The 25,227-nt window shown below is 38.4% G+C and overlaps 1 protein-coding gene across 5 annotated transcripts in view; it reads left to right on the top strand.

The window, feature by feature from the left end:
- Positions 1-25,227, top strand: part of GADL1 (glutamate decarboxylase like 1) — a 287,535-nt gene that overhangs the window by 132,332 nt on the left and 129,976 nt on the right. The window lies entirely within an intron of this gene.

Genomic DNA, 25,227 nt, shown 5'->3' with positions numbered 1-25,227 from the left:
CTGATCTCAGAGTGGGTGATGCCCTTAAGGCTCTTTGGATCAGAGCCGCAGGTTGAGAACCGGCCCATTACTTGTTTAAACATCTTGTGCAGAATTCCCCAAGCCGACTTTATAACTCCGGTGTCACTTCGTTCTATTTCTGTAAAATAATGGTTACTCCTTCTTTGAAAGCTTATTCTTGTTATTCAGGTATTCTCAGTAACTAGTTGCTGATCTTTTAGGAGTGATCCTCCAGGAGAAACTCCTCTTTGTATCAATAACCTTTTTGAATTGTGCTGAACGCAGCTTAATGAAGTCTCAGAGAGGAAGCTCGCTGGGGCTTCTGCTCAACAGGTAGGTCAGGTAACTCAGCTAGGATTCCCTGCGGATCAGTCATTTTCAAGGCTGGGAGTTTTGCACAGTAGTTGAAGCAAGAACCATTTTGCTGAAAGAAACATTTCACCTTTTATTGTCCCATTGAGAGTTTCCAGCATAACTGTCCTGAGGCTCTTTTAAAAATTACTTTAAAAGTTGTGTTATTAGCATTCCTATTTTTATATATGGCACAAAAGCTGGCACGTAGAAGTTGGAATATTGGTTACCAGAGGCTGGGGAGGAGGGTGGGATGTAGAAAGGTAGGTCAATTGATACTAAGCTGCAGTTAGACAGGAAGAATCAATTCCAGTGTTGTATTGCACAGGAGGGTGAATATAGTTAATGATAATGTACTGTATATTTTTTAAAAAACTAGAAGAGAGGATTTCAATGTTCTTGCCACAAAGAAATAACAGGTATATGCTAATTACCCAGATTTGGTCATTGAACAATTTATGTGTATTGAAACATCACATCGTATCCCATAAATAGATAATTATTGTATCTCAATTAAGAACAAAATAAAACTTAAAAAAAAAAAGAACTGACACTTTAAACTGCTGAGGCTTTTTATCAGATTCTTTTATGTTTCAAGGGTCAGCACATACTTATTTGAATATTTGGCTAGGCCTGGCATGGTAGCTCATGCCAATAATCCCAGCAATTTTGGAGGCTGAGATGTGCAGATCATTTAAGATCAGGAGTTGGAGACCAGCCTGGCCAACATGGTGAAACCCCATCTCTACTAAAAATACAAAAAAATTAGCCAGGAATGGTGGTGGGCATGGGCACCTGTAATCCCAGCTACTTGGGAAGCTGAGGCAGGAGAATTGCTTGAATCTGGGAGGCAGAGGTTGCAGTGAGTCGAGATTTGCACCACTGGACTCCAGTCTGGGCAACAGAGCGAGACTCCATCGCAAATAAATAAATCATTTGGCTATTTGAGAATGGATTGAGAATTATAAATTAGGTTATTTAAGAATCCTAATAATATGGGAGGCTTATGTGAAGAAAGGATGGTCAGAATAATTGTATCTGACCTTCTTAACCCTGCTGTTTTGTTTTCAATCTTAATTCCTGTTTAAAAGCCATATAGCATAGACTTCAGAAATATGATAGAAACTTTTTAACAAAAAAAAAAAAAGCAAGCAAGGGATCTACTTTTCCTAAATTAAGCATGTGCCTTGTAACAAAGCACATCTGTAGTTTGTGGTGACTTCAGCAGCTGAATATATGATTTATAAATAGTAAAGTTCAAAGTTGGCCTTAAATCTGAATTTTTGGAAACACCAGAATTCTTGGGTTGCTCACCGTCTGGTTATACTTGAGCAGGTGATAAGGCAGGAACACAACTAATTATGCGAAAAGCTTCCTATGGCATTTTTTAAAAGTACAAGATAACTATCTGGCAGACTTAGTCAACCTCCAAGTATGTGTGATGACATCGTGTGAGGTGACATTGGATTAGTATGTCAAATGATATCGTATTAAATTCTCTTGTTGCGTATGTTACAGCCCTATACATTACGGAAGAATACCACAGGGATTCCTGTTGCAGATAAAGAATTCTTATTCTTCTCTTTAGGCTTTGATATTGTTTATCATCTTGCCATAGTACATGCAAGAGAGGTTTGAGTAATTAGTTACATGATATTCAAATTTTCATTATATTAAAAATGGAGGATTCTTCAGACTCAAATAATGTTTTTTCTCTACCATTTGAAATAATATCACAACTTTCCATTCTTCCTGAATAGCTTTAACTCTTGTTAAAACATGCTTAAGTAAAATTCTAGTTTTTATAGGTGGTCAGAAATTTCTTGTTGAAATGCTGACTTTTACATGCTGTAAGACTGGTATGTTGTAATAAAATTGAAATCATGACCTTTGGGACCAAAATTCCTGTGCTTTTCGCCCCTCTATATCTTTCCTCTTTTTCTCTGTGACTTTTTCACTTTTTACTTTTTATCATTTAAATGAAACACAACCGGCAAAATGCATCACTGGATGCATGGTCCCTGCTATTGCTATGCTGAGCTACAAATATCTTATTTAACCCTTATTAACAAGTCAGTGGGGGTACTATTTATTATCAATTTTTAAGGAAACTGAGGCTTTGAGAGGGTAAATATCAGCTCTGAGCATTCAACCCAGGCTTAAACTCTAGAACACACACAACCTTACACTCCTAACACCTAATCCCTGGCCCTGGCCTTTGTTACAGAATATGGGCAGGTGATCTGGAGCAGAGTCCTTCACCTGCCTTTGCTGGGACACAGGAATAATGCTGGAGAAGATCCTGATATGTGTGTCGCTTTGAGTTCCTTGAAATTACAGTAGCATTCTTTCCTTTTTGGGGTGGGAAGGATGGGAAGACAAGCTGTCAGTGCTGGGAGGTTTGCATGGTAGGGCTGAATGTGACAGTCCTGAGGGGGCAGGTTGCTGCCTCTCTCAGGAGCGTGTGTATGTGCTCTGCCCTGTGGTTGCTAAGAATCAAAGCAGAATGGCTCTGTGGGAAAGGGGCAGCCTCCCATGGGATGAACTCTCTAACATCCTTTCTCTTGGGGTAGGTTTACTGATTCTGTTCCTTTCAGATGACACATGAATCCATTTTATAAGGCAGTACCCTGGGAGCAGGCAGACTCACCCTGAGCCATAGCTATTCTCTTGTTGGTAATGGCAGGCAGGAAGGAAGAAGGCAGCAAAGTAAATACTCTAGTTGACAGGCTGTTCAGACTGTGTCCCTGGATACATGACTTCCTCTCTGTGAGCCTCAGTTTTGTTCATGAGTAAGGTAGGGATAAGGCATGGCAGGTAGGTTATAAATACTTATGTTCAGAAAATTGTATGTGAAAGTGAATGAGGTTATTGGAATGTGTTAGCACAATGTGATTTTACAGAAAGAGCCCAGGGTGATGGTCACTCAACTCCATAATTCTCGCAAGCACAATCTCACACACACCTATTGATGAAGAACATCCACCAGCTGCATGATGACCCCACTCTACATTTGGTTTGCTGCTGAGTCTTTGTGATTTGGGATTTCAGTTTTAGGGAAATAATGAGTAATTTACATATTAGAAGACAAGAATGAAGAGTCCAGGTGATTTGTAGGGAGGTGATTTTCAGAAAGCAATTTGGTCACTGCCATAATGGAATTACCACCACAGATGTTTCAAGAATTTTTATCTCTGTTCACTGGTTTTTCTAATGTATTTGGTAAAGCCTGTATTGCTCGTCTCATCACTATTTAAATTTGTTTCTTCCCTGATGTCTCTGAGAGTATGAAACACATCTATTTACCGCATCCCCAGCATCTAGCAAAGTGCCTGGCACATAGTAGGTAAATATGTTTAACATATGTTCATTCAATAAACTCACGCATGAATGATTTAGAGTCCTTTTCATCTTTGCACTTAAATCTTAAATTCTTATTTTTGCCTCCTTGAAATTGCTTGTAATAGTAAAAATTAGTAACTGATTACACATCAAACAAAGGGGCATTATTTGAAACATCTAAGTATTTAATAGCTAGATGGCTAAATTATGGTACAGTATAGAATACGATGGGAATGCATTCCATGTATTCTACATACTGCAAGAGGATCTAGGGGCTAGATAACAAAGAATTAACAGGCATTGTCTCTAGGTAGATGGCATTGTGGATATTCCTTAAGTTCTATTGATTATATTTTCTGATCCTTATGTGTATTGCTTTTACAAGGAGGAACCAGTACAAGAAATATAAACTATGTATAGTATAGCTCATTTGTACTGTACCACCTGTCACTAGGCACTTAAGGTTATCTTCTCAGCTAATTTTCTAAATCTGCCCTCCTCTCTTCTTGAATATTTAAGTAGTTTCCAACCTCTCAGCATTCCAAAATAGCATAATTGACTTAAAAGAGTTGCGAGATTTAAAAAGAAACTCGAAGTAGGAAAAAAAGTTAACTGGAATCCGGTGACTAAGAATATTAATTTCTCAGCATGTTGCCATGTTAAATACATAGCTTTGCTGTCAGTTGTACTAACTTTTGGTCTCATTTCTGCCCTTGGCTTTTCCTTTATGTATACATTTTTTTGGCAGTTCATGAATACGTCCTTTGTGTTTCCCGTTTTGCGCTTGTGCTTGAGGTGTTTGCAAGGTGGCCACTGTTGAGTATCATTTGTCTGCAAAGGCAGCTCCAGAAACAAGAAACTTTGTAAAGATGGCTTTTGATATGGTTTGGCTGTGTCCCCACCCAAATCTCATCTTGAATTGTAGTTCCCATAATCCACACGTCATGGGAGGGAACCAGTGGCTTTACAAAGGGCAGTCCCACTGCACACCCTCTCTTGCCTACCACCATGTAAAACATGCCTTTGCTCTTCCTTTGCCTTCTGCCATGATTGTGAGGCCTCCCCAGCCATGTGAAACTGAGTCCATTAAAACTTTTTCTTTATAGATTACCCAGCCTTGTGTATTTCTTTATAACAGTATGAAAATGAAATGATAGTTTAAAACAAATTAACATTTGGGAATAGAGGTATGAATGAGTAAACTTTGTTAATTCATTAACTCAATAGTCTATAAATGCTTTCTCAAAGATCCAGAAACTTCACAATCCAATGACCTCTTAATGACCCCATCTCTCAGTACTGCCACATTGGGAATTCACAGTCTCAACATGTGTTTTGGAGGGGACATTCAAACCATAGCCCCTTCTTTTTAACTGCAGTTCGTACCACCCTAGCATATCCTCCTCCTCAGTCCTTGACTGCATATGCTAAGGACTCTATTCATTAACAGGTCTAATGAGGTGAGGTGACACACCACATTGGAGTCCAGGCTCTAACAGTTACTGAAGTCTAGGCACTGTGGGCACTGAACTATGCCCTTGGGCATGCTGCCCAATTCTGAGGTCCAGCTTCCTTATCTGTAACTAGTAACAATTTGCCTTGCAGAATGGTGAGGATGATGTGAAATGATAACTGTAAACACTTAGCACTAGCTCATTCTGCACATGCTCTCTCTGTATTAGCTATTGTGATTATCATTAAATAGAAAGAAGTGGCAGAGTATGTTTGAGACTAAAGCTCCAATGGACCGTATTAACTCCATTGTCCCTGGTTTTGTCCACTCTCTATCTTATGCTGACTGCTATGAGCTCTAGGCTGTGAATGTGCTGCACACAGCAATATAGATTGGGACCCAGAGGCTCCATTCAGGCTGGATGCTCCAAAGCTGTCAGAATTGTCTAGTCCTCTCTGGATAACACAGTTGTGGTGAGCAGAGTTACAACATGAATTATTAGCATGAAGCTAACCCCCATGCTGAGAAGTTTGCATTCTTCAACAGGCTCCAACCGCACTGCTTAGGTCAGAGTCCCCTCCTTCAATGAAGCCCCTTTCTCAGATATCACTATCCCACCCCGCTCCCATCACTTGCTCTTGCTCTGTCCTCTTCTCACCAGCCCAGATTTGTTGTTCTTGTCTGTTTGTTCTTTATAATGCAAAACTGCACAGTTACCCCTGTGGGAGGGTCTTGCTCGCTTCTGCAGAAACCCTGGATACTGTAAACTAGTGGTGAGAAGTCAGCACCTTGTCTTTCGGTGTGCAGAAATGTCTCCACATTGCTCCTTCTTTTGGACATATCTAGTCCTCTTGACTAAATTGCACTCCTTAATCTAACACTTAACATCTAATGCTTAAAAGAAAAAAGTATGAAGTCATTTTCTCTATGAGGCTTATTAGGCAATCAAGTGTTTTATTGAGCTTTTCACATTCAACTCTTCAGTTCTTGTATTAGCTTCGTTAACCATTGTAATGATTGGTAAAATTGATGTTCTCATTTACCAATTAGTTCAAATATTAGTAATTTTCATTGTGAGGCATTATGGGGCAGTTTTGAAAACTTACATTTTAAGCCTTTTTAAAATATATTTAGAATTTTTTGTATTTATTTCTAGTCCGTTTTTGTTCTCTTTATTAATTTTCTGGCAATTATTTTCTCCATGAATAATAAAATACTTATATTCATTAAATGCTTAGAAATAAATATTAGTTTAAAAATGTAGGCTGGGCACAGTGGCTCACGCCTATAATCCCAGTGCTTATGGAAGACAAAGCAGAAGGATCATTTGATATCAGGAGTTCAAAAACCAGCCTGGGTAGCATAGTGAGACCGCAGCTCTAGAAAGTGTAAATATATAAAATTTATTTAAAAATACATTAAATTTAAAATAAAAATGTAAATGCTGAATTATTTCAATATAGATTGCAACATAGTTTATATAGTAAAAGCTTGTTTTGTTGAAAAATAATCATCCATTTATACATGTGAAATTGGAATTGAAAATATTTACACCTAGGAATTCAAACTAATTGTCTATGATTGGGTGGATAATGGAATTTTTCTTAGATTCAGCCACTGCTCATATTTTTTGTAATGAGTTTGTATTGTTTCTGTCAAAAAGAAAAAACATAATTCGGTGGGGATGGAGCTTTTGTTTTGCTTAAATGCTTTTCTCACTTTAGCCCAGGCTTTTTAGCTTTATCCCTCTGGCTTGGTTATCATCTAATAAAGGCATGAATGTCATTCTATTGTTTAAAAAATTCTTACGTTAGAATCTAAAATGCTTTCTAATTAATGTCCTATTGATGGATACTGAAGTTGTTTTAACATCTGTAAATCACAGATAAAACAATTGGCTGGAAATTCATTAAAAATATAGAAGTAAAAAATGAGGGAACACTGCAATTCTGGAAAAAGATTAAGAATGTTTTAAGGCATAATGAGGAGTTAGAAATTTGCTTAGGAACATGCCAGAAATCCTAATTCCTGGAAATCAGTGACTGGAAATACTGACTTATAAATGATCATCTTGACCAATTTGTATTTGGTTGAATTGGCATTAGACAAACAGTAGGCGATTGTCAGGGTTGCAAAGGGAAGAACAAAGTGTGTTGTTCTGATATGGACTCAGGCTCAGGTTCTGACTAATAGCAATGAGCCACCAAATTCACTACCCCATGCAATAAAGGGGGTAAGAAACACCACTTACTCCTAGGGTTTTGTGAGAGTTGATGGAGAATATATGTTAAGTACCTGGCACATTAATGGTATTTTCTACCTTCCCCCCTCAATATTTATCACATTGAATTGTACGTATACATATGCATGAAAATCTGTGGGGAGTATGATTTTTAATAAGGTTTAGTTTAAATATATCATCCAAACCAAATAACAAATGCACTGTATAATGAGGAAGGGACACCTTTGACTTTATCACTCTTAATAGAGTAACTGAAAATGAGTGGTTTCAAAGATTCTTTCTGGTCAGAATGGAAATAGCACAGATAAAAATTATTATAGAAAAATAAGTGTAGGAGATAGTTTTTTGGGGTTTTTTGGCTACTGATGAAATTATGGTGGTTCAGTTTGATATCTTCTTGAACCTGTGCTCAGATTCTCTCTCTCATGGATGTAGGGAACTAAATCTGATTCTGCTTCTTTTGACACCACCTCTTTAAGGCCTGTCCCTTCAACAGGTGCTACAGACTTGCACAAGAAGGGAGTCACAGAGACCTCCAATTTGAGTATTTGCCTGATGCTCATTTTTGAATAGTAGATCAGTTTTCATGCAATGGGATTGTCTCAGGGAAGGCATTTTCCTTCCCCAGTTGGGCTTCATCTCAAGTCCCCAGATGTGGTTCAAATACTCAATGTTGTCTCTTCTGTGACTACTGCAGCTGTGGCCCTTCAAGTTCGAAACAGACTACAATGTTGTCCTCAGACCCTCAAGATAATATAGACTGCATCTCTACTGTTCCTTACTGGCACTGGAATAGCAGAATTTTGTAGACTAAGACAGGAAAGCATTTGGAGTTGGATGAGCAAATATGATAGAGTTGGAGGACTGAGACAAGTAGGATAACAGTTGTCTTTCTACAGCTGTCTCACTGCTAACATTGTTAAAAGACAAATTAAAATTTTTATTTAAAAACTTTAAATATTCACAATAGCATGAAAATAGTAACAAAATGGAGATTAAAGACCTGTACACTAAAAACTACAAAATATTGCTAAAATAAAGAGGTGGAAGCTACACAAGTGTCCATCAGCAGAGAATGAATAAACAAAATGTAGTATATCCATACAATGGAATATTAGGTCTTTAGTGGAGACATATTGTGCTCATGGATTAGAAAACTATTAAGATGTTTATACTACCCAGAGCAATGCAGATTTAACACAATATCAAAATCCAAATGGCATTAGTTATGCAGACATATAATTTATCCTTAAATTCACATGACATTTCAAAGAATTTGAAAGCAAAAATAAATTTTAAAAGAAAAACATTTGGAGGACTCACACATTCTGATTTGAAAACATTACAAAGCTACCGGAATCAAGAGTGTGGTACTAGCATAAAGACAGATGTATAGATAAATGGAATAGGTTAGAGAAACCAAAAATAAACCCTCACATATACAGTCAAATGACCTTTGATAAAGGCTTGAAGACCACTCTATGAAGAAAGGACAGTATTTTCAACAAATGGTGTTGGGTAAACTGAATATCCACATCCAAAAGAGAAGGCTGAATCTTTTTCTTATACTGTATATAGAAATCAACTCAAAATGGATTAAAGATATAGTGCAAGACCAAAAAATATAAAACTTCTATAAGGAAACACAAAGGGAAAGCCTTATGACATTGGATTTGGCAATTATTTCTTGAATATGACACCAAAGCACAGGCAACAAAAGCAAAAATAGACAAATGAGACTACATCAAACATAAAACATTTTGTGCATCAAAAGATACAATCAACAGTGAAAAGGCAATCTATGGGTTGAGAGAATATTTTCAAATAATACATCCAGTAATATTGTGAATAAAGAACTCCTACAATTCAAAAAATAATAATCTTACCACTCAACTTAAAAATGGCAAAGCACTTGAACAGACATTTCTTCAATGATATACAAATAACCAACAAATGTATGCAAAGATGCTATTGCTAACCTTAGAGAAATACAAATGGAAACCACACCATCACCTTACACCCATTAAGATGGCTACTATAAAAAATGCCACCACCTGAAAACACGTGCTGGAGAGTATGTGGGCAAACTAGAGCACTTGTATGCTGTTGGTGACATTGTACAATGGTGTAACTGCTATGTAAGATAGTATTAAATATGAAAAAAATAAAACTGCCTTATTCCAGCAATTCTGAGTATTTACCTCAAAAACTGAAAACAGGGTGGAAGAGATTTGTACACCAATGTTCATAGGAGCACTATTCACAATGGTGAAGAGGTGGAAGCTACCCCAGTATCCGACCATGGATAAATGGATAAACAAAATGTAGTGTATACATGCAATGAAATACGACTTGGTCTTTAAAAAGGGAGGAAATTCTGTCACGTGCTACATTGATAAACCTTCATGACATTATGCTGAGTGAAGTCAGTCGCAGAAAGACAAATACCATATAACTGCATTTATGTGAGGCATTTAAAGTAGTAAAATTCATAGAAACAGAAAACAGGTTCTGGTGATTTCCAGTGGATTGTGAGGGGGGAAGTGGAATTACTTAATGAGTATACAGTTTCAGTTTTGGAAGATGAAAACGTTTTGAAGATCTGTTTTGCAATATGAAACATATATGTGCAAATAAACAATGTGACTATACTTAACACTACTGAGCTGTACACTTAAAAATGGCTAAGAAGGTAAATTTTATTCATGTTTACAACAAAAAACACCTAATTAAAAAATAAAACTATCTTAAGGTTAGGAAAGTGTGTAACACAGGGAGGCAAGTAAGTTTCTAAATAGTTTCAGTCTATTTTGTGCTGCTATAACAGAATGCCACGGAATGGGTACTTTATAACAATTTTACTGGCTTACTGTTCTGGAGCTGGGAAGTCCAAGATTGAAGGGTCAGCATCTGGCAAGCCTTCTTGCTGCATAATTGCATGATGGAAGACAGAGGCAAGAGAGTGCAAGAGGGGGCCACAGCTTCTTGCTATTACAACAACTTCAATCCTACCCATGAGGCTGGAGCCCCCATGACCTAATCACATTTTATAGTATTTAAAGGGCCCACCTTTTAATGCTGTTAAAATGACCATTAAATTTCAACCTGAGTTTTTGGAGACAAGCATTCAAACCACAACAAGTTTATCCTTTTCTGGTATTTGACATTGCTATGGATAGTACTGGTCATATTGTAATATTTCTAGAGTAGAGATGTGTCCAGTTGTTGGTCCCTTCCTTGAACAATCTGAGATTGCTGATCTTGAGTTTTTATAACTTTATACTGCTGCCATCTTTCTCATCAGGGTCTCCCATGAAGGTCAGTGATATTTTCCTCCTCTTGAATGCCAGTCGCAGCATTAATCACCACTTGCTGCTTTTGTGTATGACATTTAACAAGCTTGGTCATGGTTTTATCTTTTAGTTTTCTTAGCCCGCAAAAGGTTGGAATTACAGTGTAATTTAGGTTGCCTCTGAAAAAAATGTTAAGAGGATCTACTATAAGTTTAAGTATCTTATTTTCACATTGTTCTAATTTTTGGCATTTTCCTGCATCCACGTATATATTCTAGTCATATGATTTTATCAGATAAGAAGCTTGCATACAAAATGTATGTACATGAAACTATTATGTAAATGTATATGTGCATATTACAATTTATGCCCGTGATTTGAAAAGACTGATGTTTTATTGCTCAAGAGATATACGTATAAACAGAATTGGCAGGTGAGTCCCAGTTGAAAGGAATATTACAGCTTTCTACCCACTTAACTGCACTGGGAATGTGATTGATCTCTAACCCTTAGGGCAAAGGACAATGCCTATTCTTTCCTTTTTTCCATCATAGTACAGCTTACAAGACAGTGGCCAAATATGTTTCACTTTTTACATGCATGTAATTTTTTAAGAGCTTTCTTGAGATCTAATTTATATTCCACAAAATTGACCAACTTGAGAGTACACTTCCATTTTTAACAAGTTTACAGTCAGTCATTTAATCCTCACCTCCATACAATCTTAGAGTACAGTCATCCCTCTGTATCCACAGAGAACTGGTTCCAGGACCTCCTGTAGATACCAAAATCCACAAGATGCTCAATTCCTTTATCTAAAATGGCGTAGTATTTGCATGTGTATTAATCCATTCTCACACTGCTGTAAGCACATACCTGAGACTGGGTAACTTAGAAAGGAAAGAGGTATAATGGACCCACAGTTCCTCACAGCTGGGGAGGCCTCACAATCATGGCAGAGGCAAAGAAGGAGCAAGGGCACATCTTACATGGCAGCAAGTAAAAGTGTATGGGCAGGGGAACTACTTTATAAAACCATCAGCTCTCAGGAGATTTATTCACTATCACAAGAACAGAAGAGGAAAATCCCGCCCCCAGGATTCAATTAATTCCCACCAGGTCCCTCCCATGACACATAAGGATGAGAACTACAGTTCAAGATGAGATTTGGGTGGGAATGCAGCCGAACCATATCAGCACATATCCTGTGCACATCCCCCTGTATACTTAAACCATCTCTCGATTACTTATAATACTTATTACAATGTAATTTATATATAAATAGTCGTTACATATTTTTAAAAATTGTATTTTTATTGTACTGTCATTGTTTTTAAAAATATTTAATATTGTAAAATACTTATTGAATCCACAGATGTAGAACCCACAGTTGCAGAGGACTGTTTTCAGGCATGCATTTACAAAATTACTGTGCTTTTCTTCTGCTGCCTTAATACATACCTCTTCCTTTATGCCAGCAGCGTCTGCCTGGGAAAGATTCTGATCTTTGTAAGTAGAATGCAAGGAGAAAGGCAGTTACTGTTTAGATTCAGGCAGTCAAAACAGGAGCTTCAAAGCAAAACAAGTTTTACCATTACGGCTATTGCCATGGGCTTTCTAAATTCTTTTATTTTCCCTTTAACTTAACCAATTTGGCCTAAAGAACCAAATTATGGATTTTTGCTCCTGGTGCAGAAGAGATACTTTTGACACCTTCAATGGTTATCTGTGAGGCTACCGTCATGAAAAAATTATATTTAATGCAGGCAAAGTCACTGAAAGATCTCCATTTCTGGCATGAGGTGACAATGAGAAGAGAAAAAAGGATTAAGGCAAGAGAGGTCAGTGCAGAAATGCACGTTCTTGATTTCTTATTACTTGGGATGGAAGCAGGGGTGGAGAGACGGTGGATGGTTATATGGTAGTTTTATGGAAATACGATAAGCAACAATAGAGGCCTTTATCAGCTTCTCTTGGAGGAGGTCACCTTGCAGACTTATCAAAGCTGAAGTGGTGGCTCACTGAAGTAGGATGGAGAGGGAGTGCCTGTACTGATCTCTTTAAGGGGTAGAGGTGATTCAGAAAAGCCTTTTTGTCCTCAGAGAAGGGTAGATTGAGTACCCTTGGTCCTCCCAATGGGCTTTCTCTGATGAGGATGAAGGCAAAAGCTATGGGATGAATTTGCTCTTTTGGAGAGCCAAGGAAGCATGTGGCATAAGGCAAGAAATGTCTATACCATCACCGAAAGCCAAAGTGAGACCACCTCATCCAGAGAGAACTCCAGTCTCTGACTAACATGAGAGATAAGAGGCCATGAGTGTGTGTCCCATATGACTGCCAGGTGCAAATGCAGTAAAGATGTAGACAAGGGAGGTTGCCCAGGGACAAAGGTGCCAGTCAGTGCACACTGCACTGACCCAAGGACTCCATCACTCTTTCTCCACCCTGAAGTTGAATGAGACATTCTTTTCTCCTCACGTACTGAGAAGTCATCAAGAAAGTATTAGTAGAAATCTGATATATCAAACACATTTACACAGTTAAACAGAACATTGTCTAAAAGAATTATTATATCTGTCCATGTTTTAACCAGATTGGACTAAATAGTTACCTTTTTTCAGCAATGTGGGCTCATATGGAAGACAAGACTAAAGAGCAAAATAAAGATACTATATTTTCTCTGCATATCCGAGTGTCATAAAAATAACAGCACCACAACAGCCTTAAAACAAATGGAATTCACTGCTCCAAGTAGTGCCATTGCCACTGGCACTGTCTTTGGAGAAAAGCAGTTGCCAAATGTAAATATGTGCAAAGCTGTGTCTCATGGCCTCTGAGTGGAGTGTCCTGTGATAAGTGGGCTCAGAAGAGCTACATTGTGTAAAGAAGGAAAAGAGATGGGTGTCAAATGTCTATCGGTCATAATTTTAAGCCAACGTATTCATGCATTCATTCCCATCTTTAAGCAAAATAATTTAGAGAGATACTTGACATAAAATTACATTTCTATACCTAAAGTAGGTTTCATGGGCCTAAAGACTGCCTGCTAATATTCTCCCCATCACTTCCTTCCCTGAGCTACTGCCATGAAGGTCCTGGATGATTTTTAGAAATTTATGGTGCTGAAGAGCACTCATAAGGACCACTTTTAGAAGTGGTAGAATGTGATCTTTGTTAATTACATGAATAAGAACTTAATTTTAAAAAATGGGCTTTAGCCATAGAATCATTGTTCGAGTGACAAGGTGTTTTGTAGAGCATTATTTAACCGAGTATCATTTAGACAGAAAGGTTGAAGTACTTGCAGCCACAGAGCTATTTAGGGCCAGAGTCAGGACTAAAACTCACAGCCCCAATTCCAGAGAGTTCCTTTTGTGTATATCATCAGGGCAGGCAATTCGAAGCAATAAATCAAACCTGTAAGATACTGATCAAATCATAATTGGAATTTATATGGTGTTTCTACCAGCATCTGAGATTTTTTGGTATAGTGCTAATAATTACTGTATTCAGGACCTTATGTTAAATATTATAGAGCAACTATCTAAATTACTTGATGACAGCAAGCCACTGTTAAATATAAAATCTATATGGTTAATGCTACAGCGTTCACACATCTTAAATTTCCACACTTCAGTTTTTGCCTATTAAACAGACAAAAGTCAAATCCAAATTCTCCCTTTGCTGATGCCGTAAGCTGATAAGACTATTCCCAAGTCAGCACTCTGTATGCTGTGTTGTTTGATCTTCCCATACTTTGTATTGACTTACAAAATCAATAGAGACTTAGTCGATATTTTATGACATATCTGATTTTTCAGATGCTATGTGGGCCAAAAAATATACCCAAGCAACATGTTTCCTTCATATGCATTTTCATCATATTTTCTGCCATGACACTCAGTTTATTTCAGTGCATAATTTGTATGATGCAGTGATAGAGAAAGAAAATCTATGAAAAATTGGATTTCCTAATATTAGTCAGTGACCTTATTTTTCAAGTTGATGGCACAACAAAAGAGAATTTTAGAAAGTAATTGCAGAACATAAGTTTGATGACAGAGTTTGATGACAGTTTTACCCCAAATTGTTCAATACATTATGTCAGCTTAGCATTTGATTGTTCTTTTATTGTTTCATGTGTGTTAGTCCAATCTTCCTGGTAAGAAAGGCTGGATAGTTTCGTGGAAAGAGATGTTACAATCGATCATAGATTGAATATCAGCTCTGCTATTTACTATATCAGCTACATGATCTCCATAGAGTTAACTAACCTCTCTGATCCCCATTTCCATATTTGTAGAACTGGGTATGATACTTGCCTTATAGGGTGCTATGAATATTTAGTACCAAAACCATGCAGTATAAGTGCCTAGTACAGTGTCTTTCTGATCCATTGACATAAGTGATTCCAGGGAGACAGCCAAATAGAGGATGCATTATAAAGTAAGGCATCTATCACCATGGGTAACTAAAGCTTAATCCTGCTGGGTAACTCTGGGTGTTAATGAAAACGACATTAGTGTTACCGCATATGAAGAACAAGAAAGCTGGGTATTAATACATCAATTTCTACCACTTATTGGTTGAAGGATGCTGAGCTATCAGTATTCATTTTTCAGAGCTTCATGCTTGCCATGAGAGTGGACAAGTTCTAACCAAAATAGGCTACAGGCAAAGATATAAAGATGCTAGCATTTGGAAATTAGATAGCCTGTGCATGGAAGAGACACCTGAAGAAACATTCTACTCTGTTTCTTGTAATTATTATTTTTAATTGATGAACTTTTGTTTTCTTGGCTCCCCATGCAGAGGTATGCCAAAACCACCTCACACTTGTTCGTTACAAGTGTTAAATATTCAGAAATATTACTAGCCAGTCTTAAAATTGGCCATGAAATTAGCCATGATTGGGGTCTTTACACCATAGAAATAGGCAAGTGTTCTTGTCTTCAGAAATCAATTTATCAGTACACATTACTGTCCTTATCCCGTCTCTTTCCATAAATGGAGAATGGGTGGGGGGTAACAATCATAGGCTTGAGAATCAGATAGACCTATTCGAATTTGATCTGATACTTTTTAGCTGTGTAGCCTTGGGCAAGTTACTTGTCTTCTGAGTTTTAGTATCCTAATCTATAAAATGGGATGTTAGTATGTAACTTGAGCAGGTTTTGTGAAGATTAAATACAGTAATATATGTACAGAACATTATGGAGTATAGAATGTATTATAGGCATTAGACCTTACACAATTGTGATAGGAACTGAAGAAGAAAGCATTCATAAGGGAGAATTGGAAATTAGAGATTAAGTCACAAATTAGCCTTTCTGAAGAACGGGCAAGAACGGCCAAGGTGAAGCTTGTAGCAAAATTTGGGCATCCAGGCATGTCCAATTGCCAAAGGATAATAGTGAAATGGGCTGGAGAAACTTTCTTTTGCGTGAATGACATCTGTGGGATCAATAACGAAGCATCTAGATGAGAAAAGAGTGAGGATAAACTGCAATATGCTGGCATGTCTGTATCTATCCATCACAGCATTTGACCTCAAAGAGAGGCTGGGTCACTGCTTCACATCTACCAGAGAGTGGAGCCAAGGACCACGGAGAACACTAGATTAGGAAACCACCCCAGAGGGCATAATCACACCTTATTTAATATCTGAAGTATTTGCCCAGTGAGATTTCAGAACTGCCATAAGCCAGTGATTGCCCTCTGCCTCCTACTCTTTCCCGAGAGTGTCTGCAGAAATTGTCCTGGCCTGTATCACTATTGTATGATGCGTGTGGCATCTGATAGCTTGTGTTTTTAGTTTAGGGGTCTCTGGACCAAGAACATAACTGACCTGTCTTGTCTTCCTGTAGACAAGACACATATCATGATATTCTAGACTTCAAGCCTAATCCTATAATAAGATAAGGTTTTGGGAGGTCCTCGTATGGGAATGAGCATATTATGTGGATAGCAGGAATATGAATAATTTTGGTCAGAGGCTGACTACAATAGATTGCAAAATTGGTTTCAAAATCCTTCCTTCCTAGTATGCATACCATTTTGCAACGTGACACTGCCTTCCGTCATCAAGAGGTGGGCTTTCTTCTTCTTCTATCCTTGAGTCTGGCTGCTTTTGTGACTTGCTTTGGCCACTAGACAGCAGAAGTGATATTTGTGACAAATAATTTGAGATCTCAAAAGGTGCTGTGGTTTTTGCCTTTGCTATTACTTTGTGAGGAAGACCAGTCTGATCTCTTAGATAATAAAAGCCTACACAGAGAAAAAGACCCAGCCATCGTAATCTTCCTGGTTGAGCTCAGCTCTAAGCCAGTGGACAAAAGTTGGAAACAGTTGTGTGAGAGGACCTAGGCAAGACCAGAATTACCCCCAAGACATTACATTGATGCTGCTTTAAGCTACTAAATTCTTGGTCCAACTACAGATAGCTGATATACCCCTCAAGTAAATTTTTCTCTGCTTAACTTAGCCAGAGTGAGTTTAATTGTATATCTTCAAAGAGTTGTTTGTAAACAGTAGCACATTATGCAAAAGGACCTACAAAATATGGCATAGCGTAAGCACTAAATAATTGCTAGCTATGATTATATGAAATAGGTTCTAGATGTTTATGAGAGGTGGAATGTAGGTAACACTTAGTGGATCTGATGAATCTTTAGAAAGGTTTACACAGGCTTCAAGCAATCTCTGTGCCATCAAACCTCGGTTCTCTAGAATTCAAAATGAGGACATTTGCTAACTGATCTGTATGTAAGTGCTTTTAAAGCTCTAAGATCCCTAAATCATACACATAATTGGCCAAAAACATCCTTGGCACATATCCTAGATGATTTCAAACCCACATCTCAGTGAGTTTCAGCTGAGGAATAACCCAGGCCAGTGTCTCTATGATCTCTTAGGCAGTGTTCTGTGAATACTTCATTTCTCAACATGACAGTAGCAGTGAGATGTGTGGGCATCCCCCAGGACACCTGAATTTGCCATTCCAGCAGTACCATCTGTAATGTAGTTTATGTTACTGTAGTGACTCCCAGGAAGCTACATTTTTTTAATTATATTTTCTCCAATTTTACATAGAGGTGAAGCTGAATCTGTGTGGCATAAAGGGATATAAGTTTCAGCCACATCCTCCTTCCCTACTTCACTAAGCAATTCTGCTCTGGCCCCAGATTTGCAAACCCTACTCAGCAGGTAACAGGGTCCTCCCTCCCTAGAAGGCAGTTTAGACCATCTGTTTTAATTTAAATATATCCCCTGGAAAGGTTTTACTACCATTCCAATGAGCTGCTCAATATGTGTTTTCCAATCACATTCAGAAACTCTGTAAAGGAATTCTGGTAAGTACAGTTTTCTGTATCTGAAGGTGGCCACATGTGAATGTCACAACATGTGTATTGAGACGCAAGAGAGCCGAGAGTAATTGCCCTGTGCTCACCTAGAAAATGATTCACCAAAGCCCTAAGGAGGAGGCAGAACCATGGGTTAAGATAAGCCCCATATCAGAGTTAATCAACAGATGATGCAAATGAGGCACCCATTTATAGCATTTATTTAAATTTTCATTTAAATTGCTGGTTAAATGGAATGCATTTAAAATCCTGAAGTCAACACTTGAGCAAATTGGTTTCAAAACTATATATTAAAGTGTAACACATTGCAATTTAATATATACTTCTAAGATAATTGCTTATTGCTTTAGGAGTACAAAAATGTATCCAAATAGTTTAGGGTGGTTTATAAGACACAGAAAGCAGTATCTTCTTGCCTTTTGTGGAAAAAAGTAGAATACATGATTATTAACACAAAATCTCGGATCAGGCTGCCTGGCTTTGAATTCTGGCTCCACCACTTACTAGCTATATGATTTGGGCAATTCTCTCTCCAACGTCAGTTTTCTTATCTATAAAATCGTTAATAAAGATACTATCATCATAAGGCTGTGAAATAAATGAAATAACCTATATGAATTATATAGCTCAGTACCTGGTCCATTGTAATTATCCATTAAATATTAACTGGCCAGGTACATTGGCTCACATCTATAATCCCAGCACTTTGGGAGTCCGAGGTGGGTGGATCAATAAGAGAGAGAGATCATCCTGGCCAACATGGTAAAACCCTGTCTCTACTAAAAATACAAAAAATTAGCGGGGCATGGTGGCACATGCCTGTAGTCCCAGCTACTCGGGAGGCTGAGGCAGGAGGATTGCTTGAACCTGGGAGGTGGAGGTTGCAGTGAGCAGAGGTCATATCACTGCACTCCAGCCTGGTATGATAAAAAAAAATGTTAACATTATTATAAGTGCAGTTATGTGTTTGCTTCTGTTATGCCACACTACAACTAGAAAAGCTACTGGAGAAGATAGAATTACTCAGGTGGCTTGTGTCAGTGGCTTGCATTATATTTCTTTTCACAGCACTGCCCTGGACTCTTTTTGCTATGACTGCACTCTACAAACTGAACTCAAGCATCCAGAAGTTACATGGGAAGAATGTTAAAGAGAAAAAAACAGCCTATTTATTTTCTGACAGTAACTGGTTGACCTTCAAGTTTTGGAAAACAGTCTAGATAGACGAGAGATTCTGAAGATCGAGAGAGGATACATAGCAAGGGGTGTCTAGTTGGTTTTAGTTTTCATCAGTTGGAAATGGCTACAGAATCCAAGCTACTCAGAATTCATTATGGCTCTCTAGTTTCACAGAGCACAGAATGACTCCTGCTCACCCAAAGGGGGAGTTTACTGGTAGTATCTTAAAAAAGTCACAGAATTAGAAATAATTAGGTCTCGAATAAGACAGGAACCAAGGTTGACTCTGCAGATCTGGAAAACTTAGAACTTGGAGATACCTGGAAAAGGATCTTTACTTAACTGACGGTATTACCAAGATCCTATTCTATAGGAAGGGTGGTTCTAGCGGAGATGCTAGTTAGGCCAAAAATACCCTTTGGTAAATATGCAAACAAAAAACAGGACTTCTCTTTACTCAGCCTTAAATGGCAGAAAACACAGAAGTTACCATTAAAGCAATGAGTGATACCTGGTATTTTAACAATGTATATTGATGAGAAAAGGATGAAGGATAAGAAATGACAAACGGCCAAGATGTCAGAGGCAGCAAATCCCAAGAGAAACTTTGGTGGCAGTGGGTAATGAAGAGAAGAAGGAAGAGACAGTACAGCTCCTGAGGAAAATACTGTGTGGTGCGGTAGCTACTGCTGAGCCACATTAAAGCATAGGATGAAGTGAAGTCTCCATCCTGGGACTGAAGGACAGTGATAACGTTTACTGAATGGGTATGCCAAGTCCAGTTTCTTTCATGGAGCCCAATTGCATAAGATTTTTCAAGCTTAATTTGTACCCATCATAAAAGTTCAAAAGATGTAGAAATAGGTTGGTGGGTGGAGGTGGTTTAGAGAGCTGCCTTATCAATATGACTAGCTAAGATGTATGATAGCAAGACATGCCCCACATCAAGTAATGTTTGCCCAATAGGAGTAAATGTCTCTGAAAAATCTACTCTCCTGAAAAATTAGGTTACCTAATACTGGCCTGTGCCCAGTGAAAAAAAATATTACTGAAATTAAAGTAAGTAGGGTTTATGGTGTACTATGTATTTATTGACTCCTGGTAGAGCACTTTCGGCTATTTTTTCTGGCTGTTTCAGAGACTCCCTTCTGAGGACAGCACATTCTCTCGGAAGCTGGATGGTGTTTATAAATCTGGCTCTTTGGTTCATGGGGGTGCCTTGGCGGTTCAGTAGCATTGGAATTATCTGACTGGTATCTGAGATTATAACATAATGTAATCTCATATCATAAAACTCTGGGTGATGGGAACATGTTACGTCCCAGAAATATTACATGTTCATCTGTGCTCTGCGAGAAAGGAGCTGATGCACAGTGATTTTCTCCCATCTTATTCTGTCGCCTTATATCCAATGATCATTTTTAGAACATAGCCTTAACTGGAGGATAGAAAAGCTGTCTATCCATGAACAATTGTAGAGCTCTTTACAAAGATACAGCATTCCTGGCTCAAATTCAGTAACAGTATTGTAGGGGAGAGTATAAGCAAACATAAACCTACCATTCTGTCTACCATTTAGTTCATGTCCTCTCTCCCTGGCCTGGATTATCACCATCATCTCTCTCTCCCTTCAGTTCTTGGTTTCCCACGGAAACCGTACACCAGTCCCCACTTTATCTTTCTAAGACAGTTTTCTTATCCCATCAACAGCTTTCAGTGACCTCCTATTGCTCACTCAGTAACATCTGAATTCTTAAGTTTCTACTGAAGTCCCTGCAAGGTTGGTCTCTTTCCCCCTTCTCAAAAGTTCCTTCCCTCATTTAGACTGGTTCCTAGACACACACACGCGTGCGCACACACACTTTTCTGCCTCAGTTCACGTTGCTTTTTCTGTCCTGAATATCCATGGCATGACACTTGTTTCTATGTCATGACCAATTCCTATGAAGTGATCAAAACGTTGATGATCTTATGCCCCAGCATTCCCCAGATCAGCATAGGTGGGTCCATCAATCACCATCCAGCTCATTGTTTGGGCCTCAAACCTGAGAATTACTTTAGATACTTTTTCTTTGACTCCTCCATCCAATTTATAAGCAAGTCCTTTAAGCTTTATCATTTAAATGTCTCCCAAGGTGCAGCATCTGCATCTCCTCTGCTATCACCCAGACCAAAGTTCCCGTTACCCACTGCCCAGACTTCCACAGTAGCGACCTAAGCAGTCTCCCAATTTCCACTTCTATCTTTGGACAGTTCCTTCTCTATATGGCATCCAGAGTAATCTTCCATTAATGAAAGCCAGTTCATGTTACTCCTCTGTTTAAAACGCTTAGGTGGCTTCCTGTTGATTTTAGAGTAAAATATGACCTTGCCTGATCTGCTCCCGGTCCCTATTTCCAAATCCAGTTTCACCCTTCCTATCCCTTGCCCTCACACTTGGGCCACTTGTCTGTTTCCACATCTTAAAGAGGCCATCTTATTGATTGTTTGCATTTTCTGTTCCTTCTCCATGCACCATTCTCTTTCCGTATCATTTTGTGTCTGGTTCCTTCTCTTTTACTACTTGATTCAGAATCTCCTGTTCAAAAACACCTTTTCCTAATCATATCTACAATAGCTCCTTGTCCTTATTCTATCAAGTCATTCAGGTCTTTCCTTTAGAACATTTATCAGAGTCTGTATTACTATAATTTATGTTTGTTTTATTACACGTTATCCACCCCAACTAAATTTTTCCAGTTCATTGCTCAACCTTGAATGCCTCACAGAGTTCTATACATATCAGGTACTAAATAGAAGTACTAGCGGAATGACTGTATGGAGGTCTGTCTCAAATGCCACCTCTTCCAGAAGGGCTTTCTGCTTCTCACATTCAGAAGCAATACTCTTCTCTGGAATTTCAGTGTGTGTTTTGTCTGACCTCACATACTTTATGCCTTTTGGATAGGATTTCAAGTATTCATAAACATGTCTAACTTCCCTGTTTGGATTTTGGGGTTACCATCTGTGTGTCTATTTAGACTTGAAGTTTTCTATAGTGCCTGCCCTAACACCTTGCATGTAGTAGCAATTCAATAAATATATATATATTTTTTTAATTCAATAAATATTTTATAAATATTTCATGAAAGTATGCATAAGAAGTATCTACTCACTGTGGATTTCGGCTAAGGAGAATTTAACCCCAAATTAGACTAAAGAAATGATTAAAATTCTCTTGTCTTGCTCTTCCTTTAAAAAAAAAATTGGATACCCATCTCTAGCTGACAAAATTGTAAGCATAGTTTTCTGTTTACTCCTTTGAATTCAAGTTTGCGGATTGCACTGTGGAAATGGTTCAATCTCAAAGCTTTCTTTATGATTCTGTCAAATCACAGGGCTAGATCCAGACTAAGTGGCCACATTTGTTGCTATTACCTGGAGCTTCAGAGCTTCTGTCCCCACTGCTTTGTATTATTTCTTAATACTTGTTTATTTCCCATGGTCTTCTACCTTGTAGTTTGTTTATAGTTACCCTCTCATTGGCATGTTTCCTTTTCCCTGGCTTCCTAAATATTCTCTCCAGACTTAACTTGAGAACAGAGACTCTGGTTTACTTCTGTATCCACAGGTACTAGGCTGGGTGCTTGATACACAGCAGGCTTCTATTACTACTACTACCCAGCTCTTTTCTCAAGCTTTGCTTCTCAGCCTGTCTTGGACTGGCCTATGGGATTCCCTAAGTCCTGACCCTCCTACCTCCCTTTGGTCCCCCAGCATCTGCACTAACTTTCTGAAGAGCTCCTTGGCCTCCACAACTAGCTGCGTGGATTCGCTTTTGATTCATTGTTTCTCATTTTCTGTCCTTTGAAAGCAAACATTTTTTTCTATTGCTAATTTACTCTTAACAATTAAAGAGTCTTGGATGGGAAACTTGGCTTTTACTGGCAGACTCTCTTACAAAACCCCAAGACTGCTAATTATAACTTCTACCTGAGCCAACAGTGTAATGTAGTGCCGAGAGAGTTCATATAGACTAAGCCTCATTCATAGTTGTCATTTATTGAGTTCTTTACACTGTCTCTGGCACTTTGTTTAGTACCCTGTACCCATGACCACATCTGACCCTTTCAGTGACTCGTAGCTATTTTCCCCATTTGCCAGATACGAAATAGGGATCACACGAAGTGAAATAACATGAGTAAGGTCACAGCAGCAGTTGGAATTTGGGCCAGGATTTAAAGCTTAGGCTTTGGAATCCACTCTGGTGTCAAGAAAACCTTTATTAATGAAATCATGGTGACCAGAGGATGGGAAAAATGAGTTCACTATATTGAGAGTTGGTGAGATCACACCTGGAATTGTGTGTGATGCCTCATTTTATAAGATAAAAGCAACTTGGTCCAGACTACGGACCACAGACTATCAGAAACCACTGGAAAAATGAGAGCAGTTTTTACTGACAAAATAAAGAGTTGATAAAAGTCTTCACATGTTTGGATTATAGTCCTGTGGAAGAACAATTCCACGTACTTTACTCATTTACTATAAAAGCCTGTGGACATGACATAAATGCATATTTGGAGTCACTCTTGGGATAAGTTTTGTGACCATTGAGAACGCGACTAGGTGGGAGGTCTGGGCAACTGCCAATGGAGTTGTTACTTGAGAAGTCATGAGATTTTAATATTATCATTTATTACTGCAGATGTTCAAAGAGAAGGCAGGTCTAATTCTAAAATCTTCCCCGACACCTCAACTTCTATAACCATAACCCTTGATTTCAAATGTCTACATTGTTTACATTCAGAACATTTTATTGGTGTCTTCCGTGTGGCACTACTTGACACCTATTATCTTCTATTGCCATTATTCAGCACCGTGAGGCTGTCCATTCTCCGAGGACAGTATTTCATCTTGCTGTCATTATTAACTCCGTAATGATGCCTTGTCAATGGTAGACACCCATAAAGCAGAATCTCACTGATCCTTCGTAGAACCTCACTAAATATTTAGTACTCAGTAAAAATTTACCTCAATTTCACTACTCACTGGTTCTGTGACCTTGGGCAAGGCAATTCAACCCAATTAAACCCTCTCTGTGCCTCAATTTTTCTCTTCTGAAAAACTAGAGTTGATTACAATTACATTTGTGAAACCTGTAAAACTTTTAGACCAGGGCCTGGGACACAGTAAGTACCATAGATATATCTTGTAATTTTTTAGCTCTGAACTTCAGTGATTGATGAGCATTTGTTCAGATAAACACGTAATTATTAAAAGATGAAAGAAGGGCAAGACAACTAAAGATCTGAAGTTTTGGAAGGACTTTAGAGGTCACCCGAATAGTGATTCCCACACCCACTGTTATTGTGTTTCAGTGTGAGTATACGTTGAGTACTTGCTGACATTTTCGATCCTAGGCTCCAGGTAGAATCCTTTTGGGCAGCAATCCAGGATTCTGAATCTTCATTAATTTTCCCAGAAATTTTTCAGAAGCTAGCAGAGTACTTTCCTCAGATGGGCTCCAGTTTTTATAGATGAGGAAACAGGCACAGAGAGGTTGTATCATTTCAGGATCAGAGAATTTAGGAGTGATCAAGCGGGACTAGAAGTCAGCTCTCCTCATGTCTAGGCCGCAGGTTGTGGAGGGAATTATTGGATTGTGTGAATAGGTTAGATGAGATGACTTCCAAAGTAAAGGTACAGTCAACCAGGCAGTCCTCAGAGAGGCATCGAAAGCCAGTTGCTGAACTGTTTCTGGAATGGTCAGTAAAATGAGACATGGCTTTTTTCTGTATGTTTATAATCTGGTATAAGAAATAAAACCTCTACACAGGTAAGCACAGTGAAAGGTGGAAAGAAAGGAGGTCTGGGCAGCTGCCTACCACCCAGTATGGGCTGAACTACTCTGCTACCATCTTGTTGTCTGAACATTGTGGAGGAAGTTCTGCTCTTCTCACAGGGAACCTCCTACCACTCTGGTCTTCTCTTCCTCCTCCTCCAGAGGGGATAACTCAGCAG

This window comes from Callithrix jacchus, chromosome 17 (assembly GCF_049354715.1).
Source record: "Callithrix jacchus isolate 240 chromosome 17, calJac240_pri, whole genome shotgun sequence".
NCBI classification, from domain to species: domain Eukaryota; kingdom Metazoa; phylum Chordata; class Mammalia; order Primates; family Cebidae; genus Callithrix; species Callithrix jacchus.
This window is presented reverse-complemented; position numbering and strand designations above follow the sequence as displayed.